This window comes from Stenella coeruleoalba, assembly GCF_951394435.1.
Source record: "Stenella coeruleoalba genome assembly, chromosome: 2".
In the NCBI taxonomy this organism is placed as follows: Eukaryota; Metazoa; Chordata; class Mammalia; order Artiodactyla; family Delphinidae; genus Stenella; species Stenella coeruleoalba.
Genome location: NC_137147.1, coordinates 162,091,815 through 162,103,282, shown reverse-complemented (window position 1 = coordinate 162,103,282; position 11,468 = coordinate 162,091,815). Strand labels below are relative to the sequence as shown.

The 11,468-nt window shown below is 46.0% G+C and overlaps 1 long non-coding RNA gene across 1 annotated transcript; it reads left to right on the top strand.

Moving 5' to 3' along the window:
* Positions 1 to 411: 411 nt before the first annotated feature.
* Positions 412 to 1,984, top strand: LOC307181562. Its single transcript, XR_013826950.1, has 3 exons — positions 412 to 610; positions 945 to 1,031; positions 1,490 to 1,984. It is a non-coding gene; the product is annotated as an uncharacterized lncRNA (long non-coding RNA).
* Positions 1,985 to 11,468: the final 9,484 nt, after the last annotated feature.

The window sequence follows — 11,468 nt, the reverse complement described above, 5'->3', positions numbered from 1 at the left end:
TTGCCTTTGCCGTCCCTGGTTGGCTCACCTGTTAAGTAGGAGATAACAGTCGTGTCTATCTTGTTCGGCGTTGGCAGGATTAAGTGGCTTCCTACAGGTGAAGGGCTTAGAATTGGTGACTGGCACATGGTAAGAGGTAAACAACAACAAAGTAGCTATTATTACTGAGCCTGGCAGGTATGGTGGTCAGTGCTAAGTGGACATAATGGGCACGGTTCCTGTCTTCATGGAGCTCATAGCCTAGTGCTACAAGGCAGGTGCTCAGCCCACGACCACGGCTGATTGTGATAACACAAAACTCCTGCTTCACTGGGCGCATCAAATAGGTGACTCCTCAGAAATGTAATGTGATCTGACCATCGCTTAACACATTTCACCTGCGGCTGAGAGATTAGATTTTAAAGTCAACTTTTATTTTCTCTGATGCACATAGTCAAACAAGCTAATGGTGCTAAAGAGTTAAATCCAGCATCCTCTGGTCCCTGCTTCCATCCTGTCCTCTTCCTGAAAGCATACTTTTCATTCTTTTTACTGTTGTTTCTTAGCATTTAATGCCCCATTCCTAAGTCACATAAGCATCCTGTATCGTGATTCGTCAGCTCTGTGGAAGGTGAGGAATTTACTTTAACACCTGTCTTCTCCTTTCCTCTCTATGGTTAAATTACATTTTTTGTTGTCCTTGTTCTTCCATATTTTGTATTGTGACCCCGAGAGTGTTGTTCAGTGCCGTGTCAACTAACATACCAGGAGAGTATTTCATTTCTTGTTCAACTTTTATTTTTCCTGGAGTTAAAAACTGCATTATTTTGTCATCTGTTTAGATTTTTCCTTATCCAGCTGAGAATATTATTTATAGGCAGCTTTTTTTCCTTTCTATTGCTTGAAATTGTTTTCTCCAACTTTCGTTTTTCTGTTTGTTTTGGTGTCCCCCCTTCACGTGGAAGACATTCCTCGCAGGCCTGGTGGTCCTTGAAAATTCATTCACGTTGAGAGGTGGATACAAGAAATGGATTGGAGCCCTTTGTGCACAGGTGGGGCCTGTTAATTGTTTTGGGAACTGTACTGGAAGAGGAAGGGGTGGTCCGCAGGCTTTTTCCTATCTTTGGGTCTTACTGTTCTTGGGGGTGTTTCCATTTCTTTAGCGAAGACTCCTCCAGTTTCCTGACCGGAAGTGTAACCCTGTTTGCTGGCGTTCTGGGACTGGGAAGGAGCAGGGAGCTAATTGTCTCAGCGGTCTGTGTGCAAACCTTAAATGAATTCCCCTAAGTCTGGTTGCGGGACCACCCATGGCCACCCTCCTCATGCCTGGCACCTGTGAATTGGTTCAAGCTCTTAGCACTGCTGGGGGATGGGTGAATTGGTTGTGGGACTAGGTGGGGTCAGGAGCTGGGAATCTAAGCTCTCCTCCTCCTGACTTTCAAACGACCTTCCTGCTTCCACTTCTTCCCTTTCCCTGAAACCACGCCCCCTCCACCACCTGTGCCTCCAGATCGAGAGGCTTCCTGGGCTTCACGGCAAGTCTGCTTTCTCTGGACCCAGCTCACCACTGTAGGCTCTTAGGTATGACATTCCTGCTCCCAGCTTGGTCATTTCCATCTGCTTTTTGCCTTCATTTTGTTCTAAGTTACAAAGATTCTTTAGTTTCATCAAAAATGCATCCATATTTCTGACTTTTTTCCTTTTACTATTTGGGATGAATTTAAGAAGAAAAAATTGACAGGAATGTCTTTATCTGATATCTAGAAACTCGTTGGAAACAGTATTAAGTGAAGATCACTGAAAGACATGTAGTCCTTCCATACATCTAGATCATCTAAAAAAATTCTTTGAATTTAGCCTGAGCCACAGAGAGCTGTATACGTGAAGGCTATTGCATTGGCTTCCTGAGTTACTGAGTTGCACATTAATGTGATGCCACCAGCTTGTAAGTCCCAAGGAGCTCATTGCTGTGTGTCCAGTAAGGAAGCTTTGAAGGACATTGATCATCGAAATAAACATTGTTCTCTCAAAAGGATCCTCAAGAGAATTTACTTGTCTTATCTTTGTATACTGTCCAATTTTTTATTATTATTTTTAATTGAGTGATTGGTTTGCTTTTACTCTTTGGTGTGTATGTTTCCCTTTTCCCATTGTCTTCTAGGCAGCTCAGAGCACAATTTTGGGCTTACTTTTAGCAAGGATATAGAACTTAGTTTTGTGTTCTAGTCTCATTTTTGTTAGCATTTTATCTCCTCCTCTTGTTTACCATTGCCTTTGTTTTTTCTTCCCTCTCACCCACTCCTAATTCTTGTCGTGTTGCTCTGTTTTATATGTGGGTTGCCAATAGCTTTAAATCTTTTTTGTACCATAGAGTTGTTGAAATAAGTAAGTAGAAAATTGATAATAGAAATGAATGAATGCAGAAATATTCACAATTTTGTATTGTTTGATGTATGCCCTCTTTAGTCACAGATTTGGTCATTTCTTACTATTGGTCTAATTTAATCTTTTCCTTTTATAGATGAGGCAAGTGTGGTCTAGATAAATTGATGTAGTCAACGTCAGGTACCTTCAAATTGTGATACCATCACAACCCTCCATCCATAGAATTCTTCGCATTTTGCAAAAGCGAAACTCTGTACCTATTAAACAATAACTCTTCATTCCCCACTCTCATGGTAACCACCATTGTACTTTCTGTCTCTATGAACTTGAGTGCTCTAGATACCCCCACATAAGTGGAGTCTACAGTATTTGTCTTTTTTTGTGTCTGGCTTATTTTACTTAGTGTAACGTCTTCATGCTACTTGTAGTAGCGTGTTTCAGAATTTCCTCCCTTCTCAAAGCTAAATAATATTCCATTGTATGCATATACACATTTTATTTCTCCATTCCTCTATCGATGGACTCAGGTGGCTTCCATTTTTTGCCTGTTGTGAGTAATGCTGCTGTGAACATGTGTGTACAGATACTCTTCCTGTGTTGCCCCTTTACAGCCACCGCCACCCCCTCATTAACCACTGGCAACCCCTAATCTGTTATCATTTCAACAGTGCTGTAGAAATGCAGTCATACAATGTATAACGTTTTGGGATTGGCTTTTTCACTTTGAAGAATTCCCTGGAGATTCATCCAATGCTTGTGAGTACTGACTGTTTGTTTTTATTGCTGAGTGAGAGTCATATTTTTCAAGTATACGCACTGGATCACATTGTTCCATGGTTTACATCTCTGCAGTAGCATGTGCAGCAACATCTAAGCTTCCTGCCATATCCTCTAAGGCCTGTTGGGATTTGATCTCCAACCTCAGAGCCGTCCACCATCCACCTTCCCTTGCTCACTTTGCTCTGTTCACATGAGTTTCTTGCCCTTATAGGAATACTCAACGCTTTTCTGCCCATCCTTTCTCCCCCTCCCCCTGCCTTTGAATTTACTGTTTCTTCTACCTGGAAAAGAAGTAGTTGCACCCCGTCATATAGCTGTTAGCATGTGCCAGGCATTGTTCTGACTTTACACACCAACATATTTAATTCTCACCTCAGCCCTATGGGGTAAGTACTATTATTATTACAGTTTTACATATGAGGAAACTGAGGCACAGAGAGATTATATGACTTGCCCAGGGTCACACAGTGATTAACTGGCAGACAAAGCAGGATTTGATTCCAGGAAGCCTCTTACACCCCAGGCTATGTAGAACCCTGGGCTCCCACCCCTATCTCAGCACTGGACCCTTTCCTGTCACTCAAGCATATTTCCTCAGAAAACCTTCTCCAACTGTCAAATCTAAACCAGCATGATCTCTCATGTTGCCATATTTCTTTTTTTACATCACATATTTGTAGATCCATATACTTTCTATGATATTTTTTTTACAAGTTTTTAAGCTTTGTGTAAATGATATCATACATACACATTGAAGATATGGTTGTAGGTCATTTGTTTGAAATAACTGAAGAGTAATCCATTTTATGACTACATATCCATAATTTACCTACTCTCTTGTTGGTGGACATTTACGTTGTTTCTAATTTTTTTCTGCTATAGACAATACTGGAATGACCAGTCTTGGGCATGTGTCCTTGGAGACATGGGCAAAAGCATCTAATATCGAAAGTTCTATACTCAAGAAGGGGCATAGGTCATGAGAATATTCAACTTTACTAGATATTGCCAAGGTTCTATCCAAGGAAGATGCTACCAGTTTATACTCCCACCAGCAATTTATGAGGCTTCCTTTTTCTCCACATCGAAGAATCCGATTTTTGTTCTGAGAAGATCACTCTGGCTGCAAAGTTAAAAGTGAGCTGGGTGGGGGTAGGGAGGTGTGCAAGGGGGGTCCCGGCACGTGGAGAGCTAAGAGGCAGGCCAGCCAAGCTTCCTCAGCTCCAGACTGGTGGTGGAGGACTTCCTGAATGACCCTCTGCTGCCTGTTCCCATTTTCCCTTTTATCATCAGGCTGGCAAGAACAGAACTATCTGCTTCTCAATCAAATAGCAAATTATGTGGGCAACCGAACTGCTGTTCTTTGTAGAAAATTATTATTTATTTTTTATTTAACAAAAGTCAAGGCTGAGAGGGTGCTCCACGGTGCCCTTCTGTGGTTTTAGTGTTTCCTCTGCTTTGGCTCAGCCCCGGCTTGTTTATCATGCATGTGTTGTATTGCAAATGTGGAACAAATGAAGCTGAGATATCAAATTAATACTGTGATCTGTTTTTCTGTCTTGTTGCCATAACAATCTGTGGCTCTTGAAGCAAAGAGAAAATTAGAATTGTATTAAAGGTGTTTACACCATGTACGCTCCATACTGCATTATTATTTATTGCTATAATAAGTGTATTTAACATTTGCTTAAGGAAGGTTGACTGCTACTGCTTTTTGTCTTGTGGTTTTTCTGCTCATCCTTCCAACCTGGCTTTGCTTTTTTTTTTTTAAAAAAAAAAAATTATTTATTTTTGGCTGTGTTGGGTCTTCGTTTCTGTGCGAGGGCTTTCTCCAGTTGCGGAGAGTGGGGGCCGCTCTTCATCGCGGTGCGTGGACTTCTCACTGTCACGGCCTCTCCCGTTGCGCAGCACAGGCTCCAGACGCGCAGGCTCAGTAGTTGTGGTGCACGGGCTTAGTTGCTCCGCGGCATGTGGGATCTTCCCGGATCAGGGCTCGAACCCGTGTCCCCTGCATTGGCAGGCGGATTCTCAACCGCTGCGCCACCAGGGATGGCTTTGCTTTTGACCTTGACGTTTCCTATAGTTCTGAGCAAGAAGGATGCTCCACCACTTGGGACTCCTTCTATTTATTCCTCCCCTTCACTGCCCCCCACCCCAATACTTGGGGCTCTTTCAAGTCAAGAGTCTTGTTAGAAACAAAACAGGACTTGAAATAAATTTTCCTCCTTTGTTTGCCCCATTCCTGCCTTCTAAACCTGAACTGGAAGTTCAGCATCCTCTGGGAGAAATGAAGAGAAGCTCAGGGGTGGAAGAAAGGAGAATTAGAGCAATTTATGCCTCAGAAGAAGTGCAGTGGAAATCAATATGGCACGTGGAGGCTCATGGTGCGGGTCCCCTAAGATCTCCCTCCATTCCACTCTATTCCCAAGGTCAAGTGCTCCACTGCCCAGAGCCCTCTTTGACTGATGACCTTACTGCCCCCACCATCACAAGCTGCAATCTGCTGGGACACAAGGTGGCTGAAATGGTGGGGCTGGGGTGGTGGAAGCCCCTTCCCCCACTAACTAGATCAATTTCCGCACGTGGATGCCTGCGTGGGACCGTCCAGTGTTGTAAGCTCCTTGAAGGCAGGCGCTATTCCTGCTACATGTATCAGCCTACAGTTCCTAGAATAAGGCTGGGCACACACGAGAAACTCAAGAAGAGCTTCATTCACGGATTGTTTGGGTCATCGTGGTAACACCACTAAAGAATGTTCTGGTAATGAGGGAAGATGTGTAAAGATGTTTATTAGTTATGCCCATTTTAGAGCATCTTTTGCTCCAGAGACAATGGAATGAAAAGGGATATTTCTGACCCTGAAGAGTCCTCCAGGTGACCTGTGTCTATTTTCTTCTTCTGTGGGGAAGAACGTGGGCAGAGCGGGGACATGGGGCACCTTCACCCGGTGACTCTCTATGCCCAAAGAGCCAAAGAGGCCCTAGGTGATGACAGAGTTTTAAAATATACTGTTGTTGTCCTTTACTGCCCAGGGGACCTTAAGTCAGGTCTAAAGCCCAGGGTGGGATGTGAAGGCCATTTCTTGTGCCAGTCTCTTCTGGAGCACGATAGACTCCAACCTAGGATGGTCCCTGGTTACGTCAGCAATACAGGCAAAGAAAGCCCAAGAAAAATCAACCTTTGTCTCAAGGCCAAAGTTTTTTTCTTCCTCAGATTCTTGCACAGGGACTTCCCTGGTGGCACAGTGGTTAAGAATCCACCTGCGAATGGAGGGGACACAGGTTTGATCCCTGGTCCAGGAAGATCCCACATGCCATGGAGCAACTAAGCCCGTGAGCCATAACTACTGAGCCCGCGTGCCACAACTACTGAAGCCCACGTGCCTAGAGCCCACGCTCCACAACAAGAGAAGCCACTGCAATGAGAAACTCGCACACCGCAACAAAGAGTAGCCCCCGCTCGATGCAACTAGAGAAAGCCTGTGTGCAGCAACGAAGACCCAACACAGCCAAAAATAAATATATTTTTTAAAAAATTCTTGCACATGGGCGTACACGTGAGTATACACACACACACTTAAAAAGAAAGGAGAAAGAGGGTGAAGATGGCTTTGGAGTCCAGGTTAGCCTGTGAGCCATCACAGTGTTATCACACAGGAGACAGCTGCTTGTGACTATGGCAACTTGGACCCCGAGGGAGGAGTGTGAAATGGAAGGAATATTAATCACGCTGGTGGGGGGAAGATGCAGGAGTGACAGGAGGGTCTGAGATGGTTGGGTAAGGTTGGCTCTGGGTGCGTCTTTGGAAAAAGCACATCATGTCTTTTAGGTTTCCTGTCTCTTCCTTCAGAGCCCCTCTTTTCTTCCTGGATGCCCATCCTAAGTCCTAGGGCAGAAGCTCCTCTAGAACTAGGGGTGTGGTGGGCAAAAGACAGGAGGCTGAGCCCAGTCATCCTCAAACACCAACTCTTTGTGTTTATGAATGACCTGTTAGAAATGTCCCAACTTAGTCACCTTCTCTCACTCAGACATTTCTGAGAAGGGTGAGTAAGCACAGTAAATTCTTCTCTCAGTGGATTTAAATTGCTTATAAAGTGTCACATCCACTACTTCAGTTCAGTCAGCAATTCTGACCATAAGGGTTAATATTGTAGTGTGTTTATTTTCATGCCACGCCCTTGACTCAGGTGTAGGGAGAAGTAGCTTGTCCAGGTTCACACAAAGAGGAAACACCTGACTTCAGAGCACTACGATTCTGCTTGCTTCAACAAGCACAGTGTGTATGTGTGTGACCAGGGAGCATTGGAGCTTTGCTGACTTTTATTTGGTTGAATTCCCTTGTGTCTGCATGGTCTGAATGTCAGTGACTGAAACGCATTTACAAGAGAGCAGGTTGCAGTAACTGTACTTGCACTTCCTAACTAATATAGGACCTGACAGTTTTGTTTGTTCCAAATAAACTCTTCACAGTATCCTGCAGATAAAACGCGTCCCTATTGTGTGCATTTCTATTTGTGTGGGAAGATGATATTGTGAAATATTAACATAATCTTGCTCCTCACAAAGACACACGTGCACCTGGTACCCCATGGCACTACCCTGATGGAGGGTAACAGAAAACAGGCCTTTCCCAAAATAGGGTTGCCAGACTTAGCAAGTAAATATACAGGATACCCCGTTCAATCTGAATCAGATAAATGACAAATACTTTTTAGTAAAAGTATATTCTATGCAATATTTGGGATATACTTGCACTAAAAATTTATTTGACATTTATCTGAAATTCAGATGTAATAGGTGTTTTGTATTTTCTCTGGCAACCCTATCCCAAATGAGAGTGAAATCAAAGAATGAAAGTAACATGCTTGGCTTTTAAGTTTAAAAACTGTGGTTTAGTATAAAACAGAAACACCAGGAAGATGAAAACTCTGTCCTGGGGAAAGGACAGAGGGCTGGAGCCAGGGAGGAAGGAGACAATAGTGCCTGTAGCTGTTTCCTGCGCCTCCCTGCGTTCCACACAGAGCTACAGCGCCTTCAGATACCCTGGGGTACCCAGGAGCAGCCAGGGCTTGGAAACCGGCACAAAGGCACGGCCTGTGGCGGCCCCGCCCACTCACCCGCCCCGCCCCCGTCCCCTCCCAGAGTGCCATGCGCCAGAGACGCGATATCCCAGGGTTCCTCGCGGCCCTGCGGGTCAGCCGGCCTGGTAGGAGGTGAGTGCTGTCTCCAGGGCTGGCCCCAGCCGCGGTGGGACCTACACTACCCGAGCCGGGGTGAAGGTTGAAGGGCGAGGTCAAGGACCGGCTCCTGCGGACACGGGAAGAGGCAGCCTGCGCGGAGTTCACTCCTGGCCTACGACAAGGTAAGCCGACCCGGCCTGTAGAGCCTGAGCAAAGCGGGGCAAACACAACCTAATATACGCGTTTACCTAGAAAACCTGAAACTGATGAGATTCAAGGTGAAAACAAGGGCCAAATGAGAGGTTGGGAGGGGGAAGACCAATAACGGGTATTGTGCAACCGAATTCATGGTCCGGGACGTTTGCCCTGCCTGTTTGGGGTTGCTGTGGGAACCATGCTGGCCTGCGGAGGCCGGGACGCCGGGAGGGTGTCTCCGTCTCCACGTTGTCGCGTGTGGTGTTCGAGGCTGCGGTCTAGTGACCCTTAGGCCTGGGCTGGCAGATACACGAGCGGGCGGGAGCATCTCCTCCCGCCCCCTGCATATAGCAGAGCACTCGACAGTGGCCTGTGCCCCTGTAGCCACCAGGGGATGAAGCGTACTCGCCCTCCTGATCTGTGCTTCTATCACCTGTGCGCCAAGATGGTCATCAGGGAAACCACGGAACCGAACTATTGCGCCGTTTGCTGGCTGTTTGGCCTTAAACGAACACATAACACCTGAAACTGTTTGCTTCTCTCTAAAATGGAAACAGTAATGCCCCCGTCGTTGGGTCCCTCTGAGGATGAGATGAGGTAATGTGTATAGAACCAATATAGTGCAATGCCTGGCACATAGCTGAGGCGCCCAAGGTCCCATTTTGGGCAGAAGCGATTTGTCTTCGGCGCCCCCCGGCCACATCCTCGCTCCTCCTGCGCTTGGGCTCTCCATCCTATTCGATGACATCACCTCACAGAAGGGCCATTCACACTTCCAGGTGGAACCGTGCGTTGTTGTGTAACCGCTTCCAGGATCGTTGCCTTTTCACCTTGTATCGAATTGTGGAATGCAAGGCTTCAGGTTCTAAGTGGAGCTTGTTAGGGAGCAGGTTTTTGGAGCAGGGAGCCCTTCCCCGCCGGGGGGGATCAGAGCAGATGGTAGGTGCAGCCCGAGAGGAGTGTGGTGGCGCTGCGCTGGGCGCTGGTCTGGGCCCTGCTCCTGGTACAGGGTGATGCTCTAGTGTCTCCAGCAGTTGGCAGGGAGATGTCTGGGTTCTAGGAGCCTGCGGGCAAAAGGACAAGCCGTGATCCTGTGGACTTTCAGGGTCACGCTGCCGCAGATGTCTGTTCTTGGCTGGGGTGATTAGCCTCAAAGTGGAAAGTCAGCAGGAAGAGAATGGGTCCTTCACACAGTGAGGGAAGTGATTGATGTGCATTTGGTATAGTTTTCAGCTGCCAGAGAGGGAAGGCAGCTAGTCAGATGAGCTCATCCTACTAGAGATCTCGGCTGGACCAGGTGTGGGTAGAATCATAGCTCCAGGTAGGACATTTTCTTGTGCTGGTTTTGAGGCAGCCATTTTGACATAGGCATGGCAAAAAGGAAAAGATGAAGTTTTTTTCTTTTTTTTTTTTAATTACCAGGTAATGTGCATATCAGACACTGCTGACCCTTAACCCATCCTGAACTTCTTCCTTACCCCCAAGTGAAGCTCGGGTGTACACTTAAGCCAAGCATGGGATAAGGGTGTTGAAGGGTGTCAGGGGTAAGGTGAGGGTTTTGAGCATGATAGCTGGTAATGAAATAAATGTTGAAAATGTCTAGGCTTATACATTTAGCTATGTCACTATTTTCCTGTGTCAGGTAGCCATTTCAAGCGTAGAGTTCAATGGTTGAGTGTGGAGCTCGACAGTCCCCTGGCCCGCGTGGAACAAGGAGGAGGGAACTAGCTCCACTTGTTAGAAATCCCAGGCTTCTGTCGTCAATTGGGGAGAGGAGGAAGGCGGCCGAGGCAAATGGGCTTTGAATGGAATATAGCCTCAAGACGTTACATCCCAGCTTTCCTGGAGTCCCCACGGTGATCTCCTCTTGGGGACAGGAGAAATAAAACCCCTGCATCTTATTCAGGTGTCAATGAAAAAATGTTGCCTGCTATATTAGTAAACAAAGGATGCTACAGCCATCAAGCCATCACACTGCAGCCACCCGCAGCTGTGCACCCTGAGGAGACTCAGGATGAGAAAGCACAGGACACTGGCCCCGGATAGCTGAGGTGCCTATCAAAGGAATAATTTCAGTGAGCCCAGACTCTTGCGTCTTCCCATACACAGAAAAGCGCTAACTTCCTTAACTTGAGATATCTGGTTTTCTTTAATTAACAGTAATCTTTTGATGTTCCTACACCTGGTCTTTGTTGTGAAAATTCCTGTATACCCTGGGTCCTCCTTTACCTCTTCGGAGCAGTCCCTCAGCTATCTGAGAGGTTGTGTCCCGGGCTTAAGTCCTCAGTTTTGTCTGCCGAATAAAACATAACTCTCAACTTTTAGGTTGTGTATTATTTTTCAGTTGACACAGGACAGGCCCCTTTCCCTCCTTTTGATGCTCTTGTAGGGTGAGCCCAACCATCCCCTTAACTAATGACCACCCAGATTCATGTCTCCCACATCTGTCTCTGGCCCTGCCTCCTGAGATCCAGGCCAGGAGAGATTTGAGCATGACATGAACCTGCTTGATAACCCACAACCCCTCCCAGGGTATGCTTCTACTCCTCCTGTATCCATCTCAGGGATATTGCCACCACCTTTGGCCTTTTCATCCCTCACACCTAATTATTTTCTTTCTTCTTCTTCTTCTTCTTTTTTTTTTTTTGCCATGTCTAAACTTTCTCTAAATGTCACACCCAGTATTTTGCTATGTTTGAAGTACCTTTAAACCTGTTTTCCTGTCCTCTAGTCTGACTGCTCTTTTCTTCTCTGCTTACCTGAACTATTATCTGTCCTTGTGCCTAGTCTTTTCCTCTTCAGCTCACTTCCCACACTGATCCTCTGATCCTTCCCTGGTTGATTGGTTGTTTTTAACATTTGTGCTCCTTAATTCCTGTGGAAGAAACCTCAACGTCCTTAGTTTGGGATACAGGACCGTTAACAATCTAATGGCAACCTCATTTCCAGT